A 12269-nucleotide genomic window follows, 5' to 3' on the forward strand; every position below is an offset into this window, starting at 1 on the left:
CTACACATCCCCGACAAACACGTACACACACGTACACACACAGGCGGGAAATACTTACATGTCACCATTACTTACAGTCACACGAGATTGCGGGTGACACACACACACACACACACACACACACACACACACACACACACACACACACACACTCTCTGATGCGGAGATTTACAAGATAAGTCGTGTGTGATATGTGACCCTGATACATGATATTTAGGACAACTTATTTGCGGGTTGTGCAGTAGAGAGAGAGAGAGAGAGAGAGAGAGAGAGAGAGAGAGAGAGAGAGAGAGAGAGGGGAGGTAGTACAGAGGATAAAGAACAATAGAAGGGAAGAATTGCTTGATTGGTTAAGGAAATTAGAAGGGGAGAAAGAGGAAGACGAAGATAAAGATGATGGAGAAGAAGAAGAAGCAACTGAGGAGGAAATGAAGAAGAAAAATAAAAACGAAAAAAAGAAGAAGAAAACAAGAAATGAAGGAAAAGGAAACTGGAAAAAACTACAAGAAGGAAAAAAAATGAGAAAAAAAGTGAAAATATAGAAAATGAGAGAAAATATAGAAGAAAAAAAAAGAAAATGGAAAATGGTAAGAAGGAAAATGAAGAAAAAAAAACGGAATAAAGAAAAATGCAAAAAAAAAAAAAACAGAAAGAGAAACTGGAAGTGCAAGAAGAAGAGGAGGAGGGGGAGGAGCAGAGGGATTAGTGGGACTCAAGATTAGCGTAGAGGCGATTGGAGAAGAGTTAGAGGAGTGGAAACCTTCATTGGGTTGACGGAATGAGAAATTGGGAGGTGATCAGAGGTGAAGTATTAGGAAGGAGACACTGATTGAGGGATTAGTGCTTTCTCTCTCTCTCTCTCTCTCTCTCTCTCTCTCTCTCTCTCTCTCTCTCTCTCTCTCTCTCCAGCCCTTAAATTGTCCATACCCAGGTCCACCTCTCTCCTCTCTCTGCCACATCCGTCTCTGTCTCACCTCCCTCTGTCGTTCCTGCTCTATCGTCACCCTTCGCCCACCTGTCCGTGTCTCATTAGTCGTCCTTACCTGTCCGTCGTCCGTCCCGTCCGCTGTTTCCATTGCAAGTCTTTACCACATGTGTTTCTTTGCGTCTGTCTGTGTCTCTGGTTTCTAAATGTCCAAGTGTTTCTTTATTTAGTCTGTCTGTGTATATCTCTCTCTTACATTCCTGTCCTCCCTTTCTCCCTCCCTTATCTCCCTTCTCTCCCTTTCCTTCCCACCTTTTCTTTTTGTCTCTTCCTTATTCCATTCCTCTGTACCTCCCTTCCTTCTCTCCCTTCTCTGTTTCCCTCCCTTTCCCCTCTCCTCTTTTCCCTTTTCCTCCCTTTCCTTCTCTCCCTTCTCTATGCTCCAATCTCTTTCTTTCCCTCGAACCCTTTCTCCCCCCTTCCTTCCCTTCTTTCCTGCCTTTCTTCCTTCCCTTCATTCCTTTCTTCCTTCCTTCTTCCTCCCCCTCCTCCTCCATTATCTCTATTCCTTCCTCCCTTCTCTCTACATCTTTCACACTTTCTCGTACCTTTTTCCATTACTCCTCCTCCCTCCTCCCTTCTCTCCCTTCATTCCTTTTTTTCTCTCCCTCTCCCTTTCCCCCCTCCATTATCTCGATTCCCTCCTCCCTTCTTCTCTCTCTACATCTCTCGGTACACTTTCTCCCTTACCCCCATTTTCCTCCCTCCCTTCTCTCCCTCCCTTCTCTCCCTCCCTCCCTGTCACAATACGTTTCGTCAGCGCAAAGATTAAACTCGAAATTAAGTCGTGCGAGACGCGTTCAGTACAAGGACCCGCTGCTATTAGGTGATATGCCCACGTTGTTGTTGTTGTTGTTGTTGGTGGTGGTGGTGGTGGTGTTGTTGTTCTTGTTGTTGTTGTTGTTGTTGGTGGTGGTGGTGGTTGCAGTGATGGTAATAAAAATAATACATCTCCTCCCACTTTCTTTTTTTTTCTCTCTTTTCCCCTTTTTTTCAGTTATCAAAAAAAGAAAACAAAAAAGAAAATACCAAGACAGAAAACATTAATCAACAACACAAAAAGAAAATACGTGAAAACAACAAGACAACTTTTTCTATTCTTCTTTATCTATCTCCTATCTATCTATCTATCTATCTATCTATATCTATCACCCTCTCCACCTACCTGCGTTAGTCCACCTGTACCCATTTTTTTTTATCCCAGTCTTTCTAAATACAATCTTTTCTATCCCAGTTCTTTTTTTACCCAGTCTTTCTTTATCTCTCCCCCTCTATCTATCTATCTATCTATATCTATCACCCCCTCTCCACCTACCTGTCGTCAGTCCACCTGTTCCCAGTCTGGCCGTGAACTACGCTCGTGTTTTTCCCTTCAGTACCCAGTTTTATTACCGGAGGGCAGATCACCGCATTGCTGGCTGTGTATGTTCCCAGTCAATGTGAAGGATCGTGAGGAGGAAAGCAATGTGGAGGGATGTGGAGGAGGGAGGAGGAGGAGGAAGGTGGTACAGAAATTGGAGTGATGTGAAGGAGGGAGAGACGCAAGGAGTGACGAAGAGAGGAAGAGAAGGAAGGAAGAAGGGAGGAAAAGAGAAAGGAAAGGAAGAAGAATGGAGGAACAGAAGGAAGGGAGAGAAGGAGGGAAGGGAAGAGAGAGAAAGGGAAGGAAGGAAGGAGAAAAGGAGGAAAGGAAGGAAGAGGAAATGGATTGAAGAGAGAGAGAGAGAGAGAGAGAGAGAGAGAGAGAGAGAGAGAGAGAGAGAGAGAGAGAGAGAGAGAGAGAGAGAGAGAGAGAGAGAGAGAGAGAGAGAGAGAGAAATATACAGTTTAAATAAATATCAAGGAAGTTTATTTTAGTGTGTGTGTGTGTGTGTGTGTGTGTGTGTGTGTGTGTGTGTGTGTGTGTGCAGGGATTCTGAAGGGAAATAAATAAAATTGTGCCGTGCTTTTTGTCAACATAAATGATAATGATAAATATTGATATTGTTATAAACTCTTGAAGGTATTGAAGAGATAAATAACAAGGAAGCAAAAAGGGTTGACTCAGCAAGATAAAGTGGGGAGTGTGTGTTCAGATACCTACGCTTTGCATCGGCGCTCAACTCCGCCTCACGCTTATTAATCTGAGCCAAGACGCGTATCAGGTATAGCATCCGGGTTACCTAACTTAACTTAACCTAACCTAACTTAACCTAACCATATATATTCCAATACCAAAGTTAGTTTTCCCAGGTAGATATCGAACCCTGTCCCGTCGTTTTGCAGCTAGACGTACTATCCACTACACCACGGAGGCGCTGATAACAGAAAATGGTCGTCAAAAAGGACACTGATAGACCCATAACGAAAGAAAAGGAAGGGAAAAGGAGGGAAAGAAATACTGAATCACTGGCAAGCATTTCAGTTTAAAGAGACGATAGACAGGAACTATGCGAAATGAAAAGGGCGAGAGAGGTGGACCACTGCGCATGGACAAGGTAATGACTGGGAAGGAAGGAAGAAAGAAGGAAGGGAAGGAAGGATAAATGAAGGGAGAGAGGTCAGGTTAGGCAAGGTTAGATTATGTTAGGCAAGGTTAGATTAGGTTAGGCAAGGTTAGATTAGGTTAGGCAAGGTTAGGGAAGGTTAGGCAAGGTAAGGGAAGGTTAGGCAAGGTTAGGGAAGGTTAGGCAAGGTAAGGGAAGGTTAGGCAAGGTTAGATTAGGTTAGGCAAGGTTAGATTAGGTTAGGCAAGGTTAGGGAAGGTTAGGCAAGGTAAGGGAAGGTTAGGCAAGGTTAGATTAGGTTAGGCAAGGTTAGGGAAGGTTAGGCAAGGTTAGATTAGGTTAGGCAAGGTTAGGGAAGGTTAGGCAAGGTTAGATTAGGTTAGGTAAGGTTAGATTAGGTTAGGCAAGGTTAGATTAGGTTAGGCAAGATTAGATTAGATTAGGCAAGATTAGGGAAGGTTAGGCAAGGTAAGGGAAGGTTAGGCAAGGTAAGGGAAGGTTAGGGAAGGTTAGATTAGGTTAGGCAAGGTTAGATTAGGTTAGGCAAGGTTAGATTAGGTTAGGCAAGGTTAGATTAGGTTAGGCAAGGTTAGATTAGGTTAGGCAAGATTAGATTAGATTAGGCAAGATTAGGGAAGGTTAGGCAAGGTAAGGGAAGGTTAGGCAAGGTAAGGGAAGGTTAGGCAAGGTAAGGGAAGGTTAGGCAAGGTTAGATTAGGTTAGGCAAGGTTAGATTAGGTTAGGCAAGGTTAGATTAGGTTAGGCAAGGTTAGATTAGGTTAGGCAAGGTTAGATTAGGTTAGGCAAGGTTAGATTAGGTTAGGCAAGGTTAGGGAAGGTTAGGCAAGGTTAGATTAGGTTAGGCAAGGTTAGATTAGGTTAGGCAAGGTTAGATTAGGTTAGGCAAGGTTAGATTAGGTTAGGCAAGGTTAGATTAGGTTAGGCAAGGTTAGATTAGGTTAGGCAAGGTTAGATTAGGTTAGGCAAGGTTAGATTAGGTTAGGCAAGGTTAGATTAGGTTAGGCAAGGTTAGATTAGGTTAGGCAAGGTTAGATTAGGTTTGGCAAAGTTAGATTAGGTTAGGCAAGATTAGATTAGGTTAGGCAAGGTTAGGGAAGGTTAGGCAAGGTAAGGGAAGGTTAGGCAAGGTTAGATTAGGTTAGGCAAGATTAGATTAGGTTAGGCAAGATTAGATTAGGTTAGGCAAGGTTAGGGAAGGTTAGGCAAGGTAAGGGAAGGTTAGGCAAGGTTAGATTAGGTTAGGCAAGGTTAGATTAGGTTAGGCAAGGTTACATTAGGTTAGGCAAGGTTAGGGAAGGTTAGGCAAGGTTAGATTAGGTTAGGCAAGGTTAGATTAGGTTAGGCAAGGTTAGATTAGGTTAGGCAAGGTTAGATTAGGTTAGGCAAGGTTAGATTAGGTTAGGCAAGGTTAGATTAGGTTAGGCAAGGTTAGATTAGGTTAGGCAAGGTTAGGGAAGGTTAGGCAAGGTAAGGGAATTTTAGGCGAGGTTAGATCAGGTTAGGTAAGGTTAGATTAGGTTAGGCAAGGTTAGATTAGGTTAGGCAAGGTTAGGGAAGGTTAGGCAAGGTAAGAGAAGGTTAGGCAAGGTTAGATTATGTTAGGTAAGAAGGTAAAGAAGGAATGAGGAAGAAAGGGAAGAAAGGATGGAATGTTAGAGGAATACAAGAGAAAAGATAATAAAAAAAGGCAAATAAAAGGAAACAGATCTTTGTGTGATATTAAAAAGACACGCAACATCAGAAAATTAGATACAGACGAAGGAAAAACATATAGTGAATTACTGACGAGCATTACAGTTAAAAGAGACAGCAGAAAGAAACTATACGAAAAATGAAAAGGAAAACTCTGATCTCTGTATGATATTAAAACCACACACAACACAAGAAAAAACAGTTACAGCGAACGGAAAAAACATATAGTGAATTGTTGACGAGCATTACAGTTAAAAGAGACAGCAGAAAGAAACTATACGAAAAATGAAAAGGAAAACTCTGATCTCTGTATGATATTAAAACCACACACAACACAAGAAAAAACAGTTACAGCGAAAGGAAAAAACATATAGTGAATTGCTGACGAGCATTACAGTTAAAAGAGACAGCAGAAAGAAACTATACGAAAAATTAAGAGGAAAACTCTGATCTCTGTATGATATTAAAACCACACACAACACAAGAAAAAACAGTTACAGCGAAAGGAAAAACGTATAGTGAATTACTGACGAGCATTACAGTTAAAAGAGACAGCAGAAAGAAACTATACGAAAAATTAAAAGGAAAACTCGGATCTCTGTATGATATTAAAACCACACACAACACAAGAAAAAACAGTTCCAGCGAAAGGAAAAAACATATAGTGAATTGTTGACGAGCATTACAGTTAAGAGAGACAGCTGAAAGAAACTATACGAAAAATTAAAAGGAAAACTCGGATCTCTGTATGATATCAAAAACACTCACGTCTTAAGAAAAACAGATACCAAGGAAAGAAAAACATATAGTGAATTAGTGACGAGCATTACAGTTAAAAGAGACAGCTGAAAGAAACTGCGTAAAATGAAAAGGAAAACTGATCTCTGTATGATATCAAAAGCACACACAACATAGGAAAAACAGTTACAAAGGAAAGAAAAACATATACTGAATCATTGACGAGTATTTCCGTTTCAAGACATAGCAGAAATATAAACTATGCGAAAAATGAAAAGGAAAACGGATCTCTGTATGATATCAAAACCACACACAACATAAAAAAAACAGATACAAATTAAAAGAAAAACATATAGTGTGTTATTGACGAGTATTTCAGTTTCAAGAGACAACAGACAAACTATTCAAAAGGAAACGGAAAACACGCAACACAACAAGAAACACAAATACTAAGGAAAGGAAAAACATATATTCGATAAACAGGAATGACCATCTGAAGGTGCAACCACAACAACAGCTGCAGTAAAAGAAAATAATAATAATAATAATAGGAAGCGAATAAATAAACGGGTTGAATAATATAATAACCGTGACTAAGAAAAAAGACGAGAGGAAAAATGGACATATGAAAATAAGACAGAAAGATAACGATTTCCTGATACAACGAAAGACAGTAGAAGAAAGATAAAGAAAATAAGGAAGAATGATGATGATATGAAGATACAGCGAAAGATAGAATAACCAAACAGCTATAAGGTAGATAATGAAAGATAATTAATGATACTAAGCACTTAATTAATATGGAAGGACTTGGAAAAGGAGAATCAGGTGGAATTAATGAAGGTAATGACACTACCCACTCTTAATTAATATGGAAGGAGGTGGAAAAGGAGAATTAGGTGGAATGGAGATAATGACACTACCCACTTAATTAATATGGAAGGAAGTGGAAAAGGAGAATTAGGTGGAATTAATGAAGATAATGACACTAAGCACTTAATACGGAGGTTCGTGTAAAAGGAGAATTAGGTGGAATGAAAATAAGGACACTAAACACTTAATTAATATGAAAGTACGTGAAAAAGGGAAATCAGGAGGTATTGAAATGCGTGGGAAAGGAAAACGAACAAAAAAAAGAAACAATAAGTACAGTAATATCCGGAAATTCGCTTTGAACTTACCAGAAAAAGAAAATTATGAAGCGAAAATGAAGCCTCGCATCTGTGTACGATATCAAAACGCAATATAAACACAAAATAATAACACAAAAGATGAAAAAGACATGCAAGGAAAAAGAATAGCAAAGATGAGGCTTATAAGATTCAGTAAAACATAATCCAATTTGCAATTAGTGACAAGAAAGGACATTGAAAAGATAAGTGTATGGTATTGAAATGCGTGCAACAGAAAGACAGTGAAAGAAAATAAGAAGAGATTATACATTTAGCTAAAAGGAGAAATGCAGAAAAAGGACATTGAAAAGATAAATGTATGGTATTGAAATGCGTGCAGCAGAAAGACAGTGAAAGAAAATAAGAAGAGATTATACATTTAGCTAAAAGGAGAAATGCAGAAAAAGGACATTGAAAAGATAAATGTATGGTATTGAAATGCGTGCAGCAGAAAGACAGTGAAAGAAAATAAGAAGAGATTATACATTTAGCTAAAAGGAGAAATGCAGGAAAAGGACATTGAAAAGATAATTATGGTATTGAAATGCGTGGAACGGAAAGGCTGTGAAAGAAAATAAGAAGAGATTATACATTTAGCTAAAAAGAGAAATGCAGAAAAAGGACATTGAAAAGTTAATTAAGTGAAATGCAGCTGACAAAGATAAAAAGATGAGTTAAAATAGGAACTCAAATATAGCAATCAACAAACAGAAAAACGGAACTAATAAAACATGGTAAAATAATAAGCGAAAAGGTCACAGACACACAATAATAATGCGAGAAAGGTCACAAATAGAAAAAAAGGGTGTGCAGCAAAAAGACGAGGAAAGAAAATAAGAAAAATAAAACACTAATTGACAAGGATCTCGATTCAACGACATACAAAACAAAACGAATAAAAAAAATAAGAAAATGTGAAACGAAGAACGTGTTTTGAAAATTCGAGAAAAAGGAAGTACATTAATTAAAAGAGAAATTCCACTTAAAGAAAAAAAAACAAAAATAATACTAATAATAAAAATGAAACAATAGAAAGTACGGAATTCCCACTTGCTTGAAGAACAACAAAAAAAACAACGAGAAGAACACGAAGGAAAAAAAAAGAAAAATGAAACCTGCTCTTGGGATCTGAAATGCAGGAAAAGAAAAAAACATTCATATATATACTTTCCTATGCTAACAAAAACGTATATTAATCAACACTGAATGTCATATGAAGAAACACTAAAACAAATATAAAAAAAGAAAAGAAAAAGAAAATAAAAAAGTGCTCTCTGAAGTTGAAACCCAAAATACAAAACCTTCCTTACATACTCACCTGTGTATCGATGCTTGGACGCCGTGATTGCCTCCTGAAAGCCGCGTCTCACCTGCCAACACCTGAGCCAACCAGCGATCAGTGTTTCCAGGTGTGTGTGTGTGTGTGTGTGTGTGTGTGTGTGTGTGTGTGTGTGTGTGTGTGTGTGTGTGTGTACGTGCATGCCGCTCCGCTGAGAGATGTAAAAATAAATATGAATACACTCGAAGGACAGATGTTGGTGGTGACGTGGAGGAGAGGGGGATGCTGGTGGTGGTGGTGGTGGTGGTGTTTACTACAGTCATATCCATTATCGTTTTTGTGATTGTGGTGATGACGGTGGTGGTGGTGGTGATGATTGAGAATAGAAAAGCCAATGCAGAAAAAGACGCGGAGGGTGGTGGTGGTGGTGATGAAGGCCGGGGGTGTTGTCAGGTGTTGGGGCATGCAGGTTTTGGTGTATCTCAAGTCCCGCTGGTTGCCTTGCATATCCCGCTGCGAAATCAACGTTGGTGTGTCTAGTCCTTCCGTCATGTCTTGCTAATTTCTCTCCCTGGTGCAAATTTCTCCTGAGACCCGATACCCCCTGTATGCTTGGTCCCATCGACGAGTGCTCCCCCCTTCTGCTAGTTCTGTCTCGTCCTAATTTTTCTTCCTGCTGCAAATTTCTCCTGAGAGCTGATTTCTAATGTAAGCTTGGTTCGATCGACGAGTGCTCCACCGTTCTGCTAGTTCTGTTTCGTCCTAATTTCTCTTCCTGCTGCAAATTTCTCCTGAGGGCCGATTCCTCCTGTGCGCTTGGTCCAGTCGACGAGTGCTCCACCCTTCTGCTAGTTCTGTTTCGTCCTAATTTATCTTCCTTGTGCAAATTTCTCTTGAGGGCCGATTTCTCCTGTATGCTTGGTCCCAACGACGAGTGCTCCACCCTTCTGCTAGTTCTGTTTCGTCCTAATTTCTCTTCCTTGTGCAAATTTCTCCTGAGGGCCGATTCCCCCTGTATGCTTGGTCCCATCGACGAGTGCTCCACCCTTTTGCTAGTTCTGTTTCGTCCTAATTTCTCTTCCTTGTGCAAATTTCTCCTGAGAGCCGATACCCCCTGTATGCTTGGTCCCATCGACGAGTGCTCCACCCTTCTGCTAGTTTTGTCTCGTCCTAATTTATCTTCCTTGTGCAAATTTCTCCTGAGGGCCGATTCCTCCTGTATGCTTGGTCCCATCGACGAGTGCTCCCCCCTTCTGCTAGTTCTGTCTTACTAATTTATCTTCCTTGTGCAAATTTCTCCTGAGGGCCGATTCCCCCTGTATGCTTGGTCCCATCGACGAGTGCTCCACCCTTCTGCTAGTTCTGTTTCGTCCTAATTTCTCTTCCTTGTGCAAATTTCTCCTGAGGGCCGATTCCTCCTGTGTGCTTGGTCCAGTCGACGAGTGCTCCACCCTTCTACTAGTTCTGTCTCGTCCTTATTTCTCTTCCTTGTGCAAATTTCTCCTGAGGGCCGATTCCTCCTGTATGCTTGGACCGATCGATAAGTGCTCCACCGTTCTGCTAGTTCTGTTTCGTCCTAATTTCTCTTCCTTGTGCAAATTTCTCTTGAGGGCCGATTCCTCCTGTATGTTTGGTCCGATTAACGAGTGCTCCACCCTTCTGCTTTTCCAATTTGACCTCTGCTTCTCTCCTTCACCCTCTAGAGCAAAGGGATATAGATCACAAGAGGAACAGAAAGACCGAGAATTATGCGCACTCCGTTCAAAATACATTCAAACCCAACCTGGATATTAGTTTGCCGGGGAAAAGGGAGTCTCCAGAAGTCGCTAGCATCGTACCTAAGCTCATTAACCTGTCCATGGAAATAATAACACTATACCATACCGTAATTACACCTACGAAAACCTTACTATGTGTGTGTGTGTGTGTGTGTGTGTGTGTGTGTGTGTGTGTGTGTGTGTGTGTAAACCCCGAAATGTTTTAAAATGAGGACCTTCGAAATTACAAGGAAAAAAGGAGTCTGAGGAAGGCCGTTTTAAGACACATATCAGTCTAGTCTATTGTGTTTGATTCGTGCAGTAAATCCTCCTCCTCCTCCTCCTCCTCCTCCTCCTCCTCCTCCTTCACTATCAGGCAGCTTCCCCGCGCTATAAAATATGTCTTTTATTTTTCGAACACGTTCTCCTTGAAGTTCCGAGGCGGTGGTGTGTGTGTCTCTCTCTGTCGCCTATCGCGTGAGGCTGGGAACAGGTCTCTCTCTCTCTCTCTCTCTCTCTCTCTCTCTCTCTCTCTCACGGTAATATTCGTTAAGGTAATTATTTGGGTTTTCTTTCGCTCCTTCTCTCTCTTCCGTTTCTTTCTCTCTCTCGTTTTCTCTATCTCTTTATCTCCCGTTTTCTCTATCGTTATCTCTCTCTCTCTCTCTCTCTCACTATAATAATAATTCAATGCAGACTAACGCAGCGAAACGTGATCTCGGTAATGATAAGATACGAAGATTTGTTATGAAGTAGAAAATAATATTAATAGTAACAACGAAATAATTTAATGCATATTTTTAGTTTATCTTCGTGTGATAATTTGTTGTCTCTGTTATCTCCCGTTGCATCTTCCAGTAAGAGAGAGAGAGAGAGAGAGAGAGAGAGATAGAGAGAGAGAGTCAGTAAATGTTGTGTCGCTAAAATGAACGTCTCATAGATTAGTCAACCACACACACACACACACACACACACACACACTCTCTCTCTCTCTCTCTCTCTCTCTCTCTCTAAGGTCTAAAGGGAATTGGAACCTATCTGAAGGGTATCGAGTCCTCCAAAAGCAGATCAGGTTCAAGGGAGAAAAAAATCTATTGAGGTGTTTGTTCTCCTTCCATAAATCCGAGTGTCAATTTATTTTCCTTTCTCTGGTATATAAAAAAAAATTAGAAGTATTGACAGTGATGGAAAATAAGGAAGACAAGGAAAAAAATACAGCTGGCCGGGTCTTTTTCTTTTTTTTCATTTTATATATTATTTTCTTATTATTTTTATTGAATTCTTGGAGCACATTCTTATCTTTTTATTTTATTTTCGTTGCTCATTATACGATTCCTAATTTCTTTCATCGTATCATCTAATCACTCATTAAGAGAGAGAGAGAGAGAGAGAGAGAGAGAGAGAGAGAGAGAGAGAGAGAGAAGATAAAAGGAAAGAAGAAAAAAGGAAAGGAGAGAGAGAGAGAGAGAGAGAGAGAGAGAGAGAGAGATGGGTGAATGAGGGGTTCAAGACACATTCTCCCCGCCCACACTCACCCATGATCTACACACCCTTGCATCCATTACCGTGGGTGAGGGACGTTAAGTGGGCAACTCGTCACCCGTCAAAGCCCAAAGCATCCACCATCACCCTTCACCCTTTTTTTTTTTTTTTTTTATACAATTTCTTATATTTTTTTACTTTTTAATATTTTCTTCATTATGTATTTTCTCTTCCTTATTCTCCCTCTTCCTCTCTTTTCCTGCTATTTCTTATTTCTCTTACTTTTTACCTCTTCCATCTTCATCCCCCTTTTCCCTTTTCCTCTTCCTCCCTTTAACCGTAAGTACGTATGGTGACAGTGTTATTGGCGCACGCGAATTTTTTTTATAGTGGGTGCCGTGATGTGTGACTCCTGCTTGTTGCCTAATCTTCCTTGCTTCCATGTTTCCTCGTGTAGCATTCTCGGTTGCCTGCTTTTTCCTGCTTTCCTTGCTTCCATGTTTCCTCGTGTAGCTTTCTCGGTTGCCTGCTTTTTCCTGCTTTCCTTGCTTCCATGTTTCCTCGTGTAGCTTTCTCGGTTGCCTGCTTTTTCCTGCTTCCATGTTTCCTCGTGTAGCTTTTTCGGTTGCCTGCTTTTTCCTGCTTCCATGTTTCCTC

The sequence above is a fragment of the Eriocheir sinensis genome, chromosome 54, assembly GCF_024679095.1.
Source record: "Eriocheir sinensis breed Jianghai 21 chromosome 54, ASM2467909v1, whole genome shotgun sequence".
In the NCBI taxonomy this organism is placed as follows: Eukaryota; Metazoa; Arthropoda; class Malacostraca; order Decapoda; family Varunidae; genus Eriocheir; species Eriocheir sinensis.